This window comes from Ranitomeya variabilis, chromosome 6 (assembly GCF_051348905.1).
Source record: "Ranitomeya variabilis isolate aRanVar5 chromosome 6, aRanVar5.hap1, whole genome shotgun sequence".
Classification (NCBI taxonomy): Eukaryota; Metazoa; Chordata; class Amphibia; order Anura; family Dendrobatidae; genus Ranitomeya; species Ranitomeya variabilis.
The window spans coordinates 351,884,269-351,904,474 of record NC_135237.1 but is presented as its reverse complement, the minus strand read 5'-3'; the positions used below and the strand labels follow the sequence as shown (position 1 = coordinate 351,904,474).

The 20,206-nt window shown below is 40.0% G+C and overlaps 1 protein-coding gene across 4 annotated transcripts in view; it reads left to right on the top strand.

Moving 5' to 3' along the window:
- Window positions 1-20,206, top strand: part of ATXN1 (ataxin 1) — a 393,158-nt gene that overhangs the window by 167,170 nt on the left and 205,782 nt on the right. The gene's annotated exons all lie outside the window — the stretch shown is intronic.

Below are 20,206 nucleotides of genomic sequence, written 5' to 3'. Positions count from 1 at the left end.
TCCAAGGCCATCAGAGACAAGATCGTGGAGGGTCACAAGGCTGGCAAGGGGTACAAAACCCTTTCCAAGGAGTTGGGCCTACCTGTCTCCACTGTTGGGAGCATCATCCGGAAGTGGAAGGCTTATGGAACTACTGTTAGCCTTCCACGGGCTGGACAGCCTTTGAAAGTTTCCTCCCGTGCCGAGGCCAGGCTTGTCCAAAGAGTCAAGGCTAACCCAAGGACAACAAGGAAGGAGCTCCGGGAAGATCTCATGGCAGTGGGGACATTGGTTTCAGTCAATACCATAAGTAACGTACTCCACCGCAATGGTCTCCGTTCCAGACGAGCCCGTAAGGTACCTTTACTTTCAAAGCGTCATGTCAAGGCTCGTCTACAGTTTGCTCATGATCACTTGGAGGACTCTGAGACTGACTGGTTCAAGGTTCTCTGGTCTGATGAGACCAAGATCGAGATCTTTGGTGCCAACCACACACGTGACGTTTGGAGACTGGATGGCACTGCATACGACCCCAAGAATACCATCCCTACAGTCAAGCATGGTGGTGGCAGCATCATGCTGTGGGGCTGTTTCTCAGCCAAGGGGCCTGGCCATCTGGTCCGCATCCATGGGAAGATGGATAGCACGGCCTACCTGGAGATTTTGGCCAAGAACCTCCGCTCCTCCATCAAGGATCTTAAGATGGGTCGTCATTTCATCTTCCAACAAGACAACGACCCAAAGCACACAGCCAAGAAAACCAAGGCCTGGTTCAAGAGGCAAAAAATCAAGGTGTTGCAGTGGCCTAGTCAGTCTCCTGACCTTAACCCAATTGAAAACTTGTGGAAGGAGCTCAAAATTAAAGTCCACATGAGACACCCAAAGAACCTAGATAACTTGGAGAAGATCTGCATGGAGGAGTGGGCCAAGATAACTCCAGAGACCTGTGCCGACCTGATCAGGTCTTATAAAAGACGATTATTAGCTGTAATTGCAAACAAAGGTTATTCCACAAAATATTAAACCTAGGGGTTGAAGAATAATTGACCCACACTTTTATGTTTAAAATTTATAAAAATTTAACTGAGCAACAAAACTTTTTGGTTTGTAAGATTTATGCATCTGTTAATAAATCCTGCTCTTGTTTGAAGTTTGAAGGCTCTAACTTATTTGCATCTTATTAAACCTGCTAAATCTGCAGGGGGTTGAATACTACTTTTAGGCACTGTATATATATATATATATATATATATATATATATATATATATACATATACATATATATATATATATATATATATATATATATATATATATATATATATACACCTATACTATGTGTATATTTCTATTCTATCTATTCTATTGTAACCTGTCAGTGTGATTTTACATTACGCCACACTGAAGTGCCGGCTTTTCAAAGGACCCCGGTGCGTATATCTCGCAAGTCACACTGATGGCCCGTGTGGTGTGTGAGTTTTTCTCACACCCATAGACTTGTATTGGTGAGTCTCGGCATGCTGCAATTTCACTTGCACGTACAATACGGCCGAGAAAAAAACGGATGATGGGAGCTGCCCCATAGATTAACATTGGTCTGAGTGCTATGCTTTTTTTTTCTCGCATAGCACTCGTCTGTAATACTCTCTAGTGTGACTCCAGCCTTACAGTGTCTTTCCAACAATTTAAAATGTTTGGCGTCAACAATTAGTTAATATACATGAAGATGATATATTAACATTAAAGCTTGAATTAGAGAATTGCATAACTAGCAGTTCCATATTGCTTTTGGAGAGACTTCATTGTTAATTTTTTTTTAAAAGGGAACCTGTCAGCAGGATTGTGCACAGTAGCCTACAGCCATCTTGGAGGAGGAAATGTATTTATTTATTTTTCTTCTCCAGCAAGATGGTGCCGCCAGTGCCTGCGCAATAGCAGCTATCGGATCTCTAGACACACCAATAGCTACTACTGCGCAGGTGCTACGGGCGCCATTTACAAAATTATTTTTTTTGTACTTGATCAATAACATGAAGAATAGTTATTACTAGGACATTAAACATGCGTTTAGGCTGCAGCGCAGGGGCCATGGCCGGCACTTGCCTGCAGAAGGGATTTTTTTTCCCTTCCGTATGCACAGATATTCATTATGTAAACTAGAGGGCAGGTCAGCGAGGGATCAGGGACCTGTCAGCAGTCTGCATTATGAATATCTAATCCCAGCACCACATGACGCCCCCCACAGGCCGCCCCGGAGCACGAGCATATCATTAACTCACAACTGAAAATAAAGGTTAAACAACAACCACAAGATGGATTTCATCAACCAAGGTATCATTGTAATCAGTATAACGGCGCCGACCTGACACTGTGTGTATGTTACTGAGCACAATCCTGCTGACAGGTTCCCTTTTATAGAAGATATATAAAGATTATTTAACCTCTTAAGCAAGAGCGAAAGAGAATACATAACAAATATCAGCATGGTAGAGTTATATCACACAATGGAGGAGATACACAGTGTAACAAGAAAAGTTAACCTGTTCAAGTTATAAACTTGAAAGAATGTTAAATGCATCACCAATGTCAAATAATACAGTTGAGGTGCAACATTAAATACAAAGGGAGAGAAGAGAAGTGATTTTCTTTTTCTGCCTACTCTTTTCTGTTTTTTTCCCTTCAATTGAATAATTCTGAGAGTACAGAACAGAAAAAAAATAATATAAAAGGAGAAGGAAAGACAGGGTAGAGGGATAAAATAAGTGAAAATGGAAAGGAGTATTGCTCCAACATCCCAGCCATACAGTACCCCAGAAGGATCAAGGTTTTGGTAAGAAAATCTAGTAATAAGGTAGAACCCAAAATGTTTAGCATGTCTGCTAAATATTAGATCTAGGGGGACCACATAGTCACAAACAATGTTTACTTTAATGTTTATGATCCAAGAAATCATAAACTTCACAAGATCACGATTACAAGATTCATTTTAGGGGTTCCCCATAATCCTGTAATTCAAGCAGCAAGAAACATAAATTAAATTTTCTTTGGGCATTTTTTAGAAAACCGGACATTGTTCTATTTAATAAAGCATTGCAGTGTACACGAAATAGTAATTTTGTTTCTCACTCTTCATGCATAAAGCTCTAATATAAAATGTAATGTGTAAAAATGTATTTAGAACTTGTCAGGAATAACACCGGAGAGATCACGCAGATCACACCGCTGCCACCAATCTTTCAGTGGACGCAACTCCGCTGCCTCCAATTGTCAGGACAGTTAAGCAATTGACTGACAAGTGATGGACGAGGCCATGGCTGCTTCCACTACTAGGCTACAGCTACGCTTCAGGCTCAACATGAGACAGGGTCCAGTATCAGCATTTGATCAGTGATATGTTTAAAAGGGGCAGGCTTAAGTTAAGCCAGCTCTCTTCTAATTCAAGAGGCCATACATTTTCAGAGAAGTGGGCTGATTTAGATGTTGAATTGAGTAGCCAGCTAATTCCTTTTATATATAGGACTTGTCATATGCTGACACAGAAAACTCTCTCTGGGATTAAAGCCAAGTCACACTCTTTCATTATCGAACCTCCATGAATGTCCTGCTGCTGTCAGTGCCAGCCTTGGGTCCTGGCTGCTCCACGTCCACATCGGGTTCAACAGACAGAGTTTCCTGTGTCAGCGGCGCATGACCCATGATGTGTATACAAAGGGCTGGCTAGCTAATTTTAATAGATAAGCCAGCCCCCTTCTATTTCAAATGCAATGAATAAACGGCGTAGGGGACTGGCTTAGCCATTAAAATAAGCAGTCAGCCAGCCAGCTAGCCAGTCCCCTTCACATTCCGCATTTGTCACATGATTGCACAGAAAATTCTCTGGGATGGCAAAGCCAAGCTGGAAATAAAGCAGCTAGAACTCCTTTCCATATTTTTCCAGCTGGGTAACTTAATATTTTAGTAATATTTTAAAATGCAGAATTAATGATAACCACATAATTTATTAAATGTTACTTTATTGCTCAGGTGACTCAGTGGTTAACTCTGGTTACATAAGAGACAAATTAACAGGTCCACTCTTGACCTATGGGTTTACCTAGCAAATCCTCGCAGCACACTTATTGTTTTGGACCAAACAACCCCTTTAATGTTTGTCCTGGTTGAAAGAAAGTCTAGCTTTATCCTTGAATGTCCTCCTCTCCTATGAGTGTTTTGATGAGCGGAGGTCACAAGACTTCTTGTCCATGCAGAATTCAGCCACATGATGATAATTTGTAAGAATACACTGGCAACACCAGACCCAGCGTAATTGTAAGTTATATGGCATAGTACCAGTTAGGAGATTCATTTAGAATCCATTTAAGACAAAAGATCAGGGCTGTGGAGTCGGTAAGCCAAACCTCCGACTCCTCAATTTCCATGACACCGACTCCGACTCCACCAAAATGGGCTCCGACTCCACAACTCCGACTCCACAGCCCAGCAAAAAATACAATACTAGAAACCTAATACAAGAAACTATATAAGCTGGATACATTTGTAATCTTGGGGAGACAAACGGTGAAGAGCCAAGCAGGGTATGAAAAAAAAATCCTTGTCTGCAGATAGGGAAACCCTATTAGAATCAGGTGAGAAAGTGCATGTACGTGAACTTGAAGCATTTTTTTTCATTCTCATGCTGCTTGAAAATAAAAGATAAGAGTACGTACTCCAAAGAGTAGTTGTAGAAACATAATGGCTTTTCTTTTTCCTATACTCCATTTTTCTATGATGTATCGAGAACCTAGCAGTTTTTAGCTTTGTAAAACCCAGCAGGGAGATCATTCTGGAGGTGGGAAAAAGATGGAATTATTATTAAAAGAGAAAGGCTTTACTAAGCTTGAAGTGCTTCATATAGTAAATTGAAAATAATGCTCCTGGTTGAAAAAATATAAGGTCTCTATCTAAACATAACAGTGCAAGCACATACCCAGCAGAGCAAGAAAGAGTCAGTAGGCCTCATGAAGTTAAATTAATAGACATCAAGCTGTATGTATCATAAGAACATGTCCATGTCGTCCATAGTGAACCAACATTTCCATAGTTGCCAACATCAATGTTGGCAAGTAAGGGATGGTTTAGTCACCCACCCCAAATTCTGCTAAAATCCACCACAATCTCACCTAGAGACTACTCTGGAGACAACCCCTTGTGAGAGGGGTTTGTGTAAACACTCTTTTTTCCCCAAAAACATCATGCTGAGCTTGTTTCATGCTCTTTTCGAAGCTCCTTTCAACTGCTACTTGGCAAAATACATACATTGTTTCCACACAGTCTAGGTACAGTGCTTTTCCTGTCTAAGTATAGGGATGAGGAGCATAGAGAGGCTGGCATGGGAATCTCAATGTTTGAGTATAGGATACGGTTATTGCCGAGCAGCAGTTAGAAGAAGCTTTTGAAGGGGCATTGGATCAGGTATTGAAAAAGCACTACTGCATTGTTTTTTGAGGAGAAGAACGCAACATAAGGTAATTACGTCAAATTACAATTAATTAATTACTATGGAATGACTTGAGATTAATTAAATAATAAAAAAAGTTTATTTACTCATTATTAGTGTTGCTACTAAAGAGAAAAATGAACACATTTTTCTATATATGCTAGAGAAATTTACTGTCTGTGATCCCCTAATTTAACTACAATAACTGAACTTTTTTTGTTGTAATGGGGTGAGAGGAGTTCAAATTAGATAACTAGAAGAGAGCAGAACTGGACAATTTTAATTTCCTGTGGTTGCTAAAACCTGATAAAATAGGAACAATACTAGCAATTGAAATAACTTGATAAACCTGATGATTTTCCACCATTGACAGTTTACCGAAAAATACATTTACGGTATATACAATTTGTAATTTTGTTTGCTTTTATTGTATTATTGACCCAATTGTACAGTGCTGAGTACAATGTTGCCATGTTATCAATAATGAATGCTGTTATGATCGCTATATCAACTAGAATTTATTTTACACATGAAAACAGTAAAACTGGTTTGGCAGGAGATTTGTGCAGATTTAACTGCAGAACTTCAAACCAAATCCACATTTGCAAACTTTTCAGGTAACAGATGAAAACAAACAAGGAAACTTGAAATGATAAAGGGGTTGTGCAGTGAAAACAAGTTATCACTTTTCCATATGATAGGTGAAAAATTATTGATCGATGGGGCCTGCACCGATAGGTAGAGCGGGGAACTGCTGTTAGAATGGAACTTGACCTGCTCTCCATTCATTCCCTAGGAGGCTGCACTTGGCTGTGTCAGGCAGCCCCATAGAGAATGAATGGAGCAGTAGTCGGTTGTCTGAGCCGCCACACACTCTTGTAAGATGGATAAAAGTGCCCCGACAGAGATAAAAATTTCCTGATCTGACAAGCAGTGAGGATATCAGTGGTAGGGCAACCACTGATCAGCAAGTTGTCACTAGAGATGAGCGAACCCGAACTTAAAAGTTAGAGGTTCATACTGGACAGTTATGGTCTGGCACGACACACCAAACACGGATTTCTCCGGAAGTCTGTTGCTCAGTTCGGAAGTCTGTTGCAGAGAGAGAAAGAAAGTTTTTTACTGATCTAAAGTTCTGGTCTCCATTGTTCTCAATGGGGTTCGGGTTCTGGTTCATGTTTGGGTACAGTTCTAGTAAGTTTGCCTCTATTGGAGCCCCTTAGTGTTCACAATTACTATGATTCCCTTTTTATGGCCACCATAACGTATTATGCCAATAAAAAGCAGTCCAAGAACAGTATGATACCCCCAAATGAATTCCTTCATGATACCCTTCACATGCACAGTATGATAACCCCACCGGAAATTTCCCCAGCAAAGTATGATGTCCCAAAAGTTCCCCAACACACATTAGGAGGCCCCAACATAGTTTGATGCCTCCACATTCCCCCACACAGAATGATGGCCCACACAGTATCACACACAGTATGATGGTCCACATCTCCCCCCAAACAATATGATAGCCCCTGCAGCTACCGACACAGTATTTTGGCCTTACAACCCCCCACACAGTAAGATGGCCCCCATAATTCTCTAGACTGTATGATGAACTGCCATAGCCCACCCACGCGTGTTATGCCAGCAAAAATGCCCCCAAGCACAGTATGATACCCCCTAATGAATTCCTTCATGATACCCTTCACATGCACAATATTATAAACCCACATTTCCACCAGCAAACTATGACCCCACAGTAACTTCCGCCACACACATTCTGAGGTCAACAGTTGTACCAATACAATATGTCTCCATATTCCCCCACGGTATGATGGCCCCCACAGTACTCCACAGAGTATAATGGCTACTACAAACCCCCACACAATCTGATGACCCTCCCAGCTCCTCACACAGTATGATGGCCCTCACAACCTTGTACACAGCATGATAGCCTCCACTGCCCTCAACACAACATAAGGGCCCTCACAGCCCCCCCCACAGTATAATGGACCACCACTGTCCACCCACACATTATTATGGACCTCTTACAATCCTTTCACCCTGTATGATAAGCTCCACATACCTCCGTATGTTTGGAGGTCTGGATGTGGCTCGCGCCACTCTCTTTGAGTTGAATATGGCTCTCCAGGTAAGAAAGGTTGGAGACCACTGCCTTGCACAGTAAGATGACCTATGCAGCACAAAGACTTTTACCTAGTATAAAAAAACAGCAAAACGAAAGAAAGAGCCGGACTATAAGCTAGTATACGTGCAAAGTGTAAAAGTATCTTAATAAAAGCCCTTTTCTTACAGATTCCATACATTTAGCAAATTCGATGTAATAAAGCAATTGGAAATGTTCATTGTCTTTTTCAATAAATGTCTCACTTTAGAACTTGTGTTCAAAAATGTGTTCATTCCATATGCAATCATTAATTTTTCTACTTAGTTTTTATTATGGTTAATAGCCATAAGAAAGTCAACATGTACTGTAATCTCTCTGGTGAGCTGAGAACAAGCTGCTGAAACCACAGAGCAAGCAGTAGTACTCTATTGACATGATTCCGCAGTCTGCTGGGAAAAATGCAGAAGCTGGGTTGTGAATGCTTTCCTGTATTGTTGGCCTTTCGGAATGTGGTATGTCAGTAGGAAATGGGAAGCAACCAAAAGACACCGTTAAATTAGCTGCAGAGGCTTGTACTGAGGTGCTGTATGTTGTGGTTGGTTTTAACAACTCTTTGGATCATTTCACAAACCTTTTATATAGCAGGTATTTATTACAACTGTGTTATCCTAGTTTTGAAATTCTGGGTGTATTCCTTAAAATATTCAGTGTTAGGGCGCAGTCTCAGATGGCCGTATAACACTGAAGCTGGCCGTTAGGGCTCATTTCTACTTGCGAGACATACGTCCGTGTCTTGCAGGTTAAAACCCTCTTCTGGAGCCGGCACTTGGGAGCGGAGTGTGCAGCTCCATGTGTTGCTGTGCGGCCGCATGCTCCGCTCTTACAGATGTGCCTTTTCTGGGGTGGCTGGGGCAGATGTTTTTAGCCGGGAGGGGGGCAATAACCATGGTCCCTCTCTAGGTTATTAATATCTGCCCTCAGTCACTGGCTTTACTACTCTGGCGGAGAAAATTGCGCCGGAACCCACGCCAATTTTTTCCGTGATTTAACCCTTTATTTTAACAGCTAGAGCCCCCAAATTTTACACACAGACACTTCTAACATTAGTGAAGAGGAATATGTAATAAAATAAGGGATATGAAATGGTTTACTGTATGTAAACCATGTCTCATATCCTGTCGGGTTTGGGAAGGAGATAGCAAAAGCCGGCAATTGAATTACCGGCTTTTCTGCTATCTAGCGCTGCATTAAATATAAATATATATATATATATAGGTGTCTCACTGACATACAGTATATATATGTATATATACCTATTCTATGTGTATATATCTACTCTATTCTATCCTGTCAGTGTGATTTTACTGTATACCGCGCTGAATTACCGGCTTTTCAAAAGACACCGCTGCGTAAAAATCGGACAGCAATATGGATGTCATACGGATGTTGCGATAAAAAATCGCATGACACTCGCATGACAATCGCATGATTTTCCTCCGTTTTTTCGGTCCGTAAATCGGACCGTTTTTTTTCTCGCAGGTGGAAATGAGCCCTTATTGTGAGACTCGGCTCAAGTGCAACCATACAAGTCTATGGGTGTGTGAGGAAACATCGGACTGCACTCAGATGACATCCAAATGCAGTCCAATGTACTCACACAGAACCAATGGAGAAGATGGAGAAATTAAGTTCTCCATCTTCTTCCGCACTTGTGCTGCAATTCTCTAATGTGAGAGAATCAGATCACACTTGAGTCAGACTCTGACAGAGTTTGAGTTGAGCATCATTAACATTATCGTCCCAATTCTCTCACAAAGGAGAATATACAGCAGTGTGAGCGTACCCTAAATGAAAAACTGCTCAACAATTTGGAGGTTCTGCTCAATTTCCTCTCAAAAGGAAACTGTGCATATAGCCAGTTTCCACTCCAAAAACTCATTGAAAAACTGTTTGTGCACATAGCCTTAAGCTATGAGCACATGATGTTTTTAGGTAAAAAAAAAACTGGAATAACAATAAGTACAATAGGGTTTTATCTGAGTTACAATGGGGAGACCAAAGGCAATAGTACTCACCTGGTATGGTTGTGCGACCACAACCACAAAAAGGATCAAGGATGCTGCAGACTCATGGTTAAGATAACAACTTGAATGGAATGATAGGGTTAATTCGGCACTGCTGATGTTCAAGAAAGGAAGTGAAGAACAGTATTCAGGAATGTGGTTTATTTGTCAACGCATTTCAAAGTTCCAAACAGTGTCACTGTTGCACTGTGGTTTGTCCTGATGAAGAAGGTTGAAACTATAAACCACATTTCTGGATACTGTTCTTCTCTTCCTTCTTTGACTACCAGCAGCACAGAATTAACCCTATTATTCCAATTTACTCATGACATTTGTTAAACTCAGATGAGCCTGCAGAGTTTTTCAAGCAGAAGATCCTTCGGGAACTTTAGAGTTCCTTTTTCTTGAAGCGCATTTTTTTTCAATCATTGCCTCAGTGTTTATTCTCTGGTTCGGTTGTCAACATTTTTTGGAGGGCTATGTCTTGTTTTCTGTCATGTGTTTTTAGGATACATGCATACTGAGTCTTTTTGCTGGCTTCTTTGTGAATCAACTGAGCAGAATTTTCAAGTTTCTGAGGAGTTTTGCATATTTAAGGAAGAATTAAATAGTGTAATCTCAGTTTCTGCTCAGTTTCTGGCCAAAACCTCCTTGAAATACTCAAAAGGCACATAGCCACTAAGTAGACTCAAAACTTCTCCAAAAAACTAAGGCTTTGTGCACAGAGTTGTTTTTGGAGTAGAAACTGAGCAGAACCTTCGAGTTTTTGAGAAGTTTTGAGTTTTTATAGGCGTTGGAGCGTTTCTGCTTGTGTACACGGAGTGTTTTGTTGAGTTTTTAGAGCAGAAACTGTGTGGAAACTCAACGTTTTTGAGGTGTTTTGAAATTTGGAAGAGGGTTTGTACAATTCATACTCAGTTTCCGTTCAGTTTCTGCCCCCAAACCTCTTTAAAAAACTTTGCAAATAGACTCAGTGTGTGTATAACCTAAAGGATTAGAGTATAAATCAATTAAAAGAACTAACATATAAGACGGATCATGTGCACAGCAATTTCATTTTTACATTGCTGTGCATTGTGTGCATTTTATGGGTTGCTTTTGCACAGAACCTAACTGTCGTTTTTATGGTCAATTTTTTCAGTACACTGATTAATGAAGAAACTGCTAACTGTTTTTTTAAGCAAAAACAAAGAAAATTGCTCAAAAGACTACCAGGATCTTTTGGACGTTCCTATTGACCTCAATATACAGTACAGAGCATCTTCTGAGAGAAAAGGCCCAAAGAACAGACATGTCGATTCTTTTAACCACTTAACATTTTTAGAAACTTAAAGACTGAGCATATGAACAAGTTGTTTTTACATAGAAATACATATGTTCATTCTTCTGAAAAATATATCATGTGCACGTACACTTAGGCTATATTCACATGCAGTGTTTTTGCTGCGGTTTTTTCTGAAGCTAAAACATGCTCTGTTGGCAGTTAAAAAATCCTGTTTTTTCCAACACGTTTTTGTAGCGTTTTTTGGTGCAGATTATATGTGTGATTTGCCTATGGTACATGATTAATAAAATTCAAATTGGTTTTATTCACCAAAACACTTCAAAGACGCTGAAAAAACATTTGTTTCATTTTTTTTCAGCTTTTTTTTTATTTTCTCATTGCTTTCTACAGGTGAAAACACGTTGCAAAATATCTGAAAGAATTGACATGCTGCAGATTTCAATAAGATTTTTCGAAATCTCATAGCTTTTTCGCTGGTACTGAAAAAAGCATTATTATTATTTTGCATAAAAAAAACTGCAAACAAATATGCTGCATGTGAACATAGCCTTCGTGAGCTCCCTCAGGAATCTGTTGACCGCTGACTCACTCAGAGTGAGAGTCACTTTATCACTACTGTTCCTTCACTCTGTCTCTTGAAGGCAATCTTATCATGTGCACAATCGGCCTTAAAAACTAAAGTAAAACCAAAGAAATGAGCCGGAACCCATGTTGGTATACATGCAGTGCATAGGCCTCAAAATCTATGCTGCTATCGTGTTGGACAATATACAATTATATCGCATCCCAAAACAACATTTTATTTTACTGTGCGCCCTATAAGTTCTTGGTTATCTCTCTTGATAATTGTGCAGTCATATGGCCGTATAACACGGACAACGATCTGAATGCTCGGACTGGCTGGTGGCTCCACAGTCCTGAGTGTGACAGCCACATAGAAATACATGCTGTCATGCATGGGTCAGGAGAGCTGCTGGCTAGTCCGAGCATTAGGGCTCATACTCACATGTGAGAAACTCGGATGAGTCTTGCACGTCAATACCCGGCACTGCACCCGTCACTCAGATCAGAGCGTGAGGCCGCATAGGAATACATGGAGCTGCATGCTCCGCTCCTGAGTTTCGGGTATTGACGTGCGAGACTCATCCGAGTTTCTCGCATGTGAGTATGAGCCCTTAGGCTGCCATCACACTAACAGTATTTGGTCAGTATTTTACCTCAGTATTTATAAGCCAAAACCAGGAGTGGGTGATAAATACAGAAGTGGTGCATATGTTTCTATTATACTTTTCCTCTATTTGTTCCACTCCTGGTTTTGGCTTACAAATACTGAGGTAAAATACTGACCAAATACTGCTAGTGTGACGGCAGCCTTACAATATAATCGTCGTCCGTATTATACGGCCATATGACTGCACTGCACCCTAAGAGCAGAGACAGACTGCTGTATAACTCGTGAGATGATGGCAGCGCACTGCACGGACTAGCCTCTCCTGACCTGAACTTGACAGCATGATGTATTTCTATGCATCTGTCAAGCTCAGATCAGGAAAGCAGACAGCCAGTAAGAGGATTGTGATGCGATCTTGGCACAAGTTATACGGCAGTCTGTCTCTGCCCTATGAAAGACAATGCAGCTCTGAAGTTGGAAGTCCATTTCACCAAGTCCTTCACAGAAACCAATGAATTGTGGGTTCGTGCCTGAACTGGTGAAGTGCTCTATATTGTGTCGTTACACAAATAACCCTTGTCTTGGTCAAAATACTACTTGTCTAGCCGGGATAAAAGATAAGTCCTGTAGAGTGCCTTTGGATGATTTTACATGTCATCATTTATATATTCCTAAGTGATACTGGAAGTAAAAAAAAGAAATCTTGACACATGGGATTGAACTTAGCGTGTAATTTGACGACGTTTCAATGTTTTGTGAATTTCACCATATAATAAAAGAACTTTTTTATTACATTATTACTGCTGTATTTTTGTTTATGTTATTATTACCTTATTTTTCCTGTACAAAGTGTCGTAATATCCGAGTGTCTTCACTTCTTCTTTTTTGACTGACACCCATGTAAATATTAAGTGCTTCTTGACACAAATGGAAAACCTTGGCTATTTCACCTTCAGATTGGCACTTGCACCTCTCGTTTAGCTGCTGTAATTGAGGTAAGTCGGTGGCTGGATTCCTTCCCACTTAAAGTCAGCTTTCATGTAATCTCTGAATAAATTTTGAACCAAAAGAATTAATATTCAGCAACAACTTGTTGGCCGATATCTGATTTCACATAAAATCATTTCACTTGCATAAAAGAAAGCATTTTTTGTGTTATCCTGATCATTAGAGATCTGGTCCTGCTTTTGGTAAATGGTTGTGGACTAAACACAGACCCCCTCATTACAGCAGGATTTACCCCACTAATAAGTCCTATTTTTGGAAGAATCTTTAGGTTTTTTTTCATCTCATTATTTATATAACGTATCTGATCTGTCGATGAAATTGTCTGTTAGCTTGTTTTTGCTATGTAAATTGTATTTTGTAATGGTGCCAATTTTAGTGGGACAATTCTTATATTCTAATAGAACAAATTTTAATTAAAAATAAATTATTGGTTATCTTTTAAGATTTCTTGGGGGGGTGGATTTCATTTTTTAAGTACAGTGTGTTTTAAAGAACATGTCATTCCTATTTTTCATCCATACAAATGCAATGGTACCATATGAGGGGTATTTCTAACCTTATGCATAAAATATCCAATTTTATTGAAAAAATGTATTTTTTCCTGCAGTGATTTTTAATTTTTTTTTAAAATTGGCTAAAAATTAGTTTACAAAGTTTAATAAAGTTTATAGCACTCAAGGGTAGTTCAATTATTTGATGCTTTTATAAAACCTGACAGGCTGTCCCTAACTGTCCTTGGGAATTTCTTAGAACAAGGCTGCTATGTCAACCTATTGACACCTTGTGATCCTATAGTGGTCACACAATAAGCCCTTTTCTGCTATCTAATACTCTCGATGCAGTGGCATAACTAGAGTCTGATGGGCCCTGATGCAAAATTTGGATCTGGGACCCCCTCGAATGTTGGTCAGATGTACGGATGCTTGTAGCATTCTAAGTTCAATAAGGACATACGTATAACCTCCCTTCCTTGATTACGTAGTAATGTCATCCATCCTTGGCCCATCCTGGTATATATGTACCTCATATCGACCCCATCCTGGTGTTTATATGTTCACATTCTGGTCCCCTTCCTGATATGCATATCCCCCATCCTGAGGCCCTTCTTGGTATATATGTGCCCCATTTTGGTATATATGTCTTCCATCCTGTAGCCATCCTGGTAAATACGTCCCTCATCCTGGTATTTCTGTCCCCCATAATGGTAAATATAATCCCAATCCTGATGGCTATGTCCACCATCCTGGTCCCATCCTGGAATATATGTCTCCAACACTGATATATATGTCTCCAATCCTGGGCTCATCCTGGTATATATGTCCCCCATCCTAGTGTACGTGTCCCCATTTTCCCACTAATAAACAATTGTACTCGCCTTGTCCCCACCCCCACATCGCTTGGTGTCTTCTTCTGAAGCTAGCTTCTGTAGCATGCCTAAATCAGCTGCTCGCCTCTGATTGGCCATCAGAATGTATTGCAGTGCAGGGACCCTGTGGGTTTCTGCGTCACAATGGAGTTCAGCTGAATGCGCATCCATGGACACACATCCAGCTGAATTAGGCACCGGTGTTTTTGGGTCCCCTCATTAAGCCCCTGCCCAGTCCCCATTGACTATGGCATCTCAGGGTTTACTTTCAGCTGATAAGTTTAAAGAGAATCTGCCAGCATGTTTTAGTCCACTAATCTAAGAGCAGCATGATGTAGAGGCAAAATCCTTGATTCCAGGGATGCATCACTTACTAGGGGGCTACTTGCTGTAGATTTTATAAAATCACTGTTTTATCATCATGAGTTTCTCACTAGAAAACTAGTAAACCTGTTACCACATATCCCATCCATATTCATTAGCTCTATATAACCCTACCACACACAACTTATTGGCTGCTTTTTGCCTATGCAGATTGTACGCAGTGCTCAGCATTGAGAGAACGAGTAAATCAAAAACTACGGCAAGCAACAAGTAGCCCAGTAAGTAATATATCACTGGAATCAGGGTCTCTGCCCCTACATCATGCTACTTTCAGATGGGGTAGCAATTGGGTTTCCATCATAGTATGCATCATTTTAGCATGCTGCACCATTTCGTCTGGTAAAATTTAGATTCCAACCTAGATGTGAACCTAGCCTAACCCAGAATGCAAAGCTTTGTTTTGTGGTGAGGCTGGTGTAGGAGGTCTGTCTAGGATGTGTTCATCTTTCATCAATATGAAGGTTAAATTGTATTAGTCATAGAACTTACAGTGGTTTCGACTAAACAACATAGCAGCGGCAGGATGACTTACTGCTGTAAACATGCTACCTGAAACTTTCTGTACTTGCATTTCATCCTACTTAAAACCAACATACATCTTTTTTGTAACTTATATTTTCAGTTAGCAGGTCATACCACTTAGTATGGTTGGTGTGTGTCTGTTAGTGTCTCCACATTCGGGGAGAACATGCTTCAAGATAAGAAGTAGCTTCTCAAGACCCTTTCCGACTAAATAAAATATGTTAATGTAGTTAAAGTATTTTCTTTATAGTTTGATTCAAATCGAATGGCTTTAATGTGAAGCTCCACAATAAAGTCACATAATACATTAGGGAATGGATACATAGCAAAGCTATAATACTGCATAGTGTTCATAAATGCTCCTTTGTTATATGCTGTTTAATTCTTCCGGGTCTCGGACATATTGCCATACTAGAGCTCGGAACAACTTCTAAGTTATTCAAAGCTGTAATAGGGCACTGATAGACTCCTCTCCTATACCTCTTTATGCCTCTAATTTCCTGCAGATGTACACAGAGGTTTCGTCTGACATATTCAAAATGTTCCGGCATGCTTGATCAAATGCTTTATGAAAGCGGTATTTTCCTCTAGAAGCATGGAAGCGGTTGTCTCGACTGGAGAACCATAATCCTATGCACTGTGAGTGTGCATGCTCCATTCTACCTGGTAACGTTCCTCCTTGTGGAGAGTGACATACCAGCTCTGGCATGCCAAGGTAAGGAGGCTTATTCACCATGCAGTGCTCCTCTGAGAAATTTAATATGAAAATTGCCTCTTCTAAGAGGAAGAGGACTTGAACTTTATAGTGCCACCTGTTAGAAGCAGCGATCCTGCAAGTCATTATCCACCCTTTAATGAGCCTTGACATGTGACTTACAATAATAGCCAAATCAGAATCTCAATTTGTAGACACGGTGTTTTGGGCTTTTTGCCCCTCATCAGTTCAAAGTGTGAGAACGGATTTAGCTAGGTGAGAGGCTCTAGACTGAGGTCTAATGGGTAATATTTGTCCTTGTGGAGAGTGATATACCAGCTCTGGCATGCCACGGTAAGTAGGCTTATTCGCCATGTAGTGGTCCTCTTGGGAATTTTTAAATTGTCACATTTAAGGCACTGCAAAATGTCAGTTTAAGAAGAACAATATCAGAGGATATTTATACAGATGGGGCAATAGCAGAGCTGCGTGAAAGCCAAACGTGGGAGTTTGATGTTATGGTTACACAGATCACTGCATCCATTACAGTAATTCATTCTATGCTTTCAAACAGGAGGTGTCTGAGGTTTAGTGGAACTATATCATCTTTACTACAAGAGAAGGGTCTTGGATCCAATGTGACTCTTATTATTGGACCCAGATGTCTATATTTACAACTGTGAAACAAGAAGTGTTCAAGACATTGGATATGTTTCACAGTAAGCTTTTTATTAATCAAAACATATATAGGATAAAAATTGCACAACGTTTCAGCCACAAATGGTCTTTATACAGCCGTAAATTCAAATGGAGCATAAATTGAAATGCAGTGTGTGCTCTGTTTCAATGTATGTCTTGAAATAGACCATTTGTGGGTGAAACATTGCATCTTTTTATCCTAATTATGTTTTGGTTAATAAAGAAACTCATTGAGGAATATATCTGGTGTCTTTTGTTGGACTTACTGGCAACATGGTAGAGAGTTGCCCCAAGAGAGCACAGAGTTGATGGAGTGGTGCACCAGAAGTGGTCACTACAATTGTGCATGCAGTGATGATTTACATGTGAAAGTAGAACTAAGATCAACATCATTGAATGCAAGCAAATATTCTGTGGGATTTGTCTATATATCGATTTGTACACTTTATATTTGAGCCTTTGATGTAAGGTTTCATCTTACGTCAAGAGTGTTTCTTGACGTAAATTTCTTGTGACTTCTGACTTTTTTGTATACCACAGTAAAAGCAATCAGTGGAGTATATTTCAAAGAGGAGGACATTGTAAATGACATGTTACTGAATATTTTCATGGAATAGCTTAGTCTACAATGCTGTTTTCATAAAATGAAGAAAAGTTATGACCCATCCCATACCTTTGTGTATGCCAAGGTGACATCCTTTTTGCATAGGCTATGTGAATGGGCCTATAGATACAGCTTATGTTGGTAGGACTTGCCAGGAGCGAGTGCTAAAATGTAGTGGTAACATGTAATGTGAATACACGCTTGATAAATAAAATATAGAATAATAATAATTTTTACTTCATGTAAAAAAAACAGTACAACCCACCAAAGCCGTTCCATTTTTATCTAGAAATGACCAATGATCTGTAATGTTCATGGATGATGTGTGAAAATCACGTTGCTATAAATATCAGGATGCAGAGTAGAGATCATCCGAGTAGCAGGAATAAATGCAAACGTGAATGCGGTATGTAAACCTGACCTGCTTCCACATGGTCCTGTGATATTCGAAATCCAGAAATTCAGTGAAATCATCTAGCTTCCTTTTAAGCCCAATATACACAGAGGGATTGTCCGGTAAGGATTAGTTATTATCACCAATCCACTGTGAAAAAGCCAAGTGCAGCGCTCAGCAACCACATAGGGAATGACTGTAGGACTGTTTGGGCATGTGCACTCCTGCTCCATTCTAGTGGGTATAGAACCGTCCATTTGGAGTTAAAGTATCTCCATTCTGCCAATTGGTGCGTGCCCCAGCCCTGAGACCCCCACCAATCAACCGATATATAAATTATCACCTTTGGATAGGTGATAACATATGTTCATTGGAGCACCCCTTTAACTTGTTTTTGTAAATTTCTGCCTACCTCTTGGGTCTCTAGTCAAGTGAAGGCCTGAGTTAAACCCCATTCGTATAGAAGTTGGTTTTCTGAACATCTCACAAGCTTTATAGTTTATAGTATAGGACCCCAAAACTCATTCAAACCCCAGATCCGACCGTAGATGGGGCACCAGTACTCATTAAAACCCAATATCTGACTCCTAGACTTATTTACACTCCAAACCTTTAAAATTAATTAAGACCCAGACTAGATCCCTAATTTAATTCAGATGCCAGACCAGATCCCTAGAAGGAAGGCCCCTAAAAAAAAGTTAGTCCCAGGAAAGATCTCTAAAATAATTCCGTTCTCGACAAGACACACAAATGTATCCAGACCCCAGACTAGCAATGAGGTCAAATCAGGCCCCAGACTAGACCACTAAAATTACCCCGATTCCCAACTTGGTCCCACATGCTGTATGATATTCAAAACTTGCATTTCCCCTTAACATACCAATTACTTGAGCAGCTTTCATTACAAATCTGCACTATGTCCGTTCTCAGTTTTTCCTTTTAGAAATGTAAGAATAAATGAACATTAGGACCTTACCATTCCCTTTGTCAATATGAGGAAATGCGGTGCTCTTTTTTAATGAAGATATCACCGATGCAGTAATGTAAACTTTGTCAGGCTGTGTAAAGACACTTTTTTTGATATTTGGAACTGGAACCAGGAACCCAGTTATCAAATATCAGTTTATTTATACATTACAGGAATAAGAGAGGAACAGTACAATGTACATTTATATTAAAAAGATGCTTTGGCAATGGTATTTTTTCGGAACAAAAGTATTTACGAACGCAGCCCATGTCAGGAATGACAGCAGATTCTTTTTTTCTAGCCAACCAGACCTGAATTGTGACCATTGTTATGAGACATTTCTACTGTGTGCTACATACAGTATATATAGGAAAAACACCCACTTATTATAATGTGACCACTGGACAGACTTCAAAACCTGCATGACTGAATGCAAAACTAAGTAGGAGGAATGTTTTCTTTTTTAGTCATCGTGATGCTCATCGTGCTTTCATGTTAAAGTTTAGTTCTGCTCCCAGCATGGTCCTGGAGTCTTTTATAGAGTCCATCATCAGGGTATGACCTCAAAAATACCACTCGGGATGAATGGGCAGACATTTTCGCAAACCCCTCTTATATAAATATAATAAATATAAATATATCAGACACTGATGTTGGATGAGAGGATCACAATGTATGATTGATGGATGAGAGGGCCACAATGTATGGCTTGAATGGATGAAAGGACCTGGCTCACAATCTCTAACTTAGTTAGTTCCAAAACTGCTCAGTGAGGATGAGGTCAGGGTTCTATATGGCCAGTCATGTTCTTCCACATCTAACGCACCCAACCATGCCAGCACCAACCTGTGGCAGCCGAATTACATCACGTCTGAAGCTTGGCATTGTACTTGATGATGGAAGGCCTGTGTGTTGCTCAACCATAGAAACTCATAACGTCAAGCTCCAGGGGGTACAGTTTTTGTGCTGATATCAGTGCAAAAGGAGATTTGTAACCACAGTTATTGAGTGGATTTTTATATACTTGGCGACTCAGCACTTGGTGACCTTGCTTTGTTACTTTACATGGTCTGCCACTTCATGACAGTGTTTCTGTGGTTCTTAAAAGATTCTACTTTTAATTAATACCACTCACAGTTGATCATGAAATAAATAAGGGGGAAGGAATTTCACAAACTGACTTGTTAACATGGTATCATCCTATTACGGCACCACTGTCAAATTCAATGAGTTCTTTAGAACAAGCCATTTTTCCACAAATGTTAGTAAAGGCAGACTACATGGCTAGGGGCTGGATTTAGAAAATTTGTGGTAATGGGACTGAATTAAAAAATTGAATTCACTCATTAAAAGATTTTTCTCCATAGCTTTTTTTGTATATTTGGAAGAAGAGCCAAGGAGTGTCAGTCAATTTCCATGAAGTTACTAATATTTCTATCTATGAGAAATGTCAGTGGTCCATTGGTTGGTAT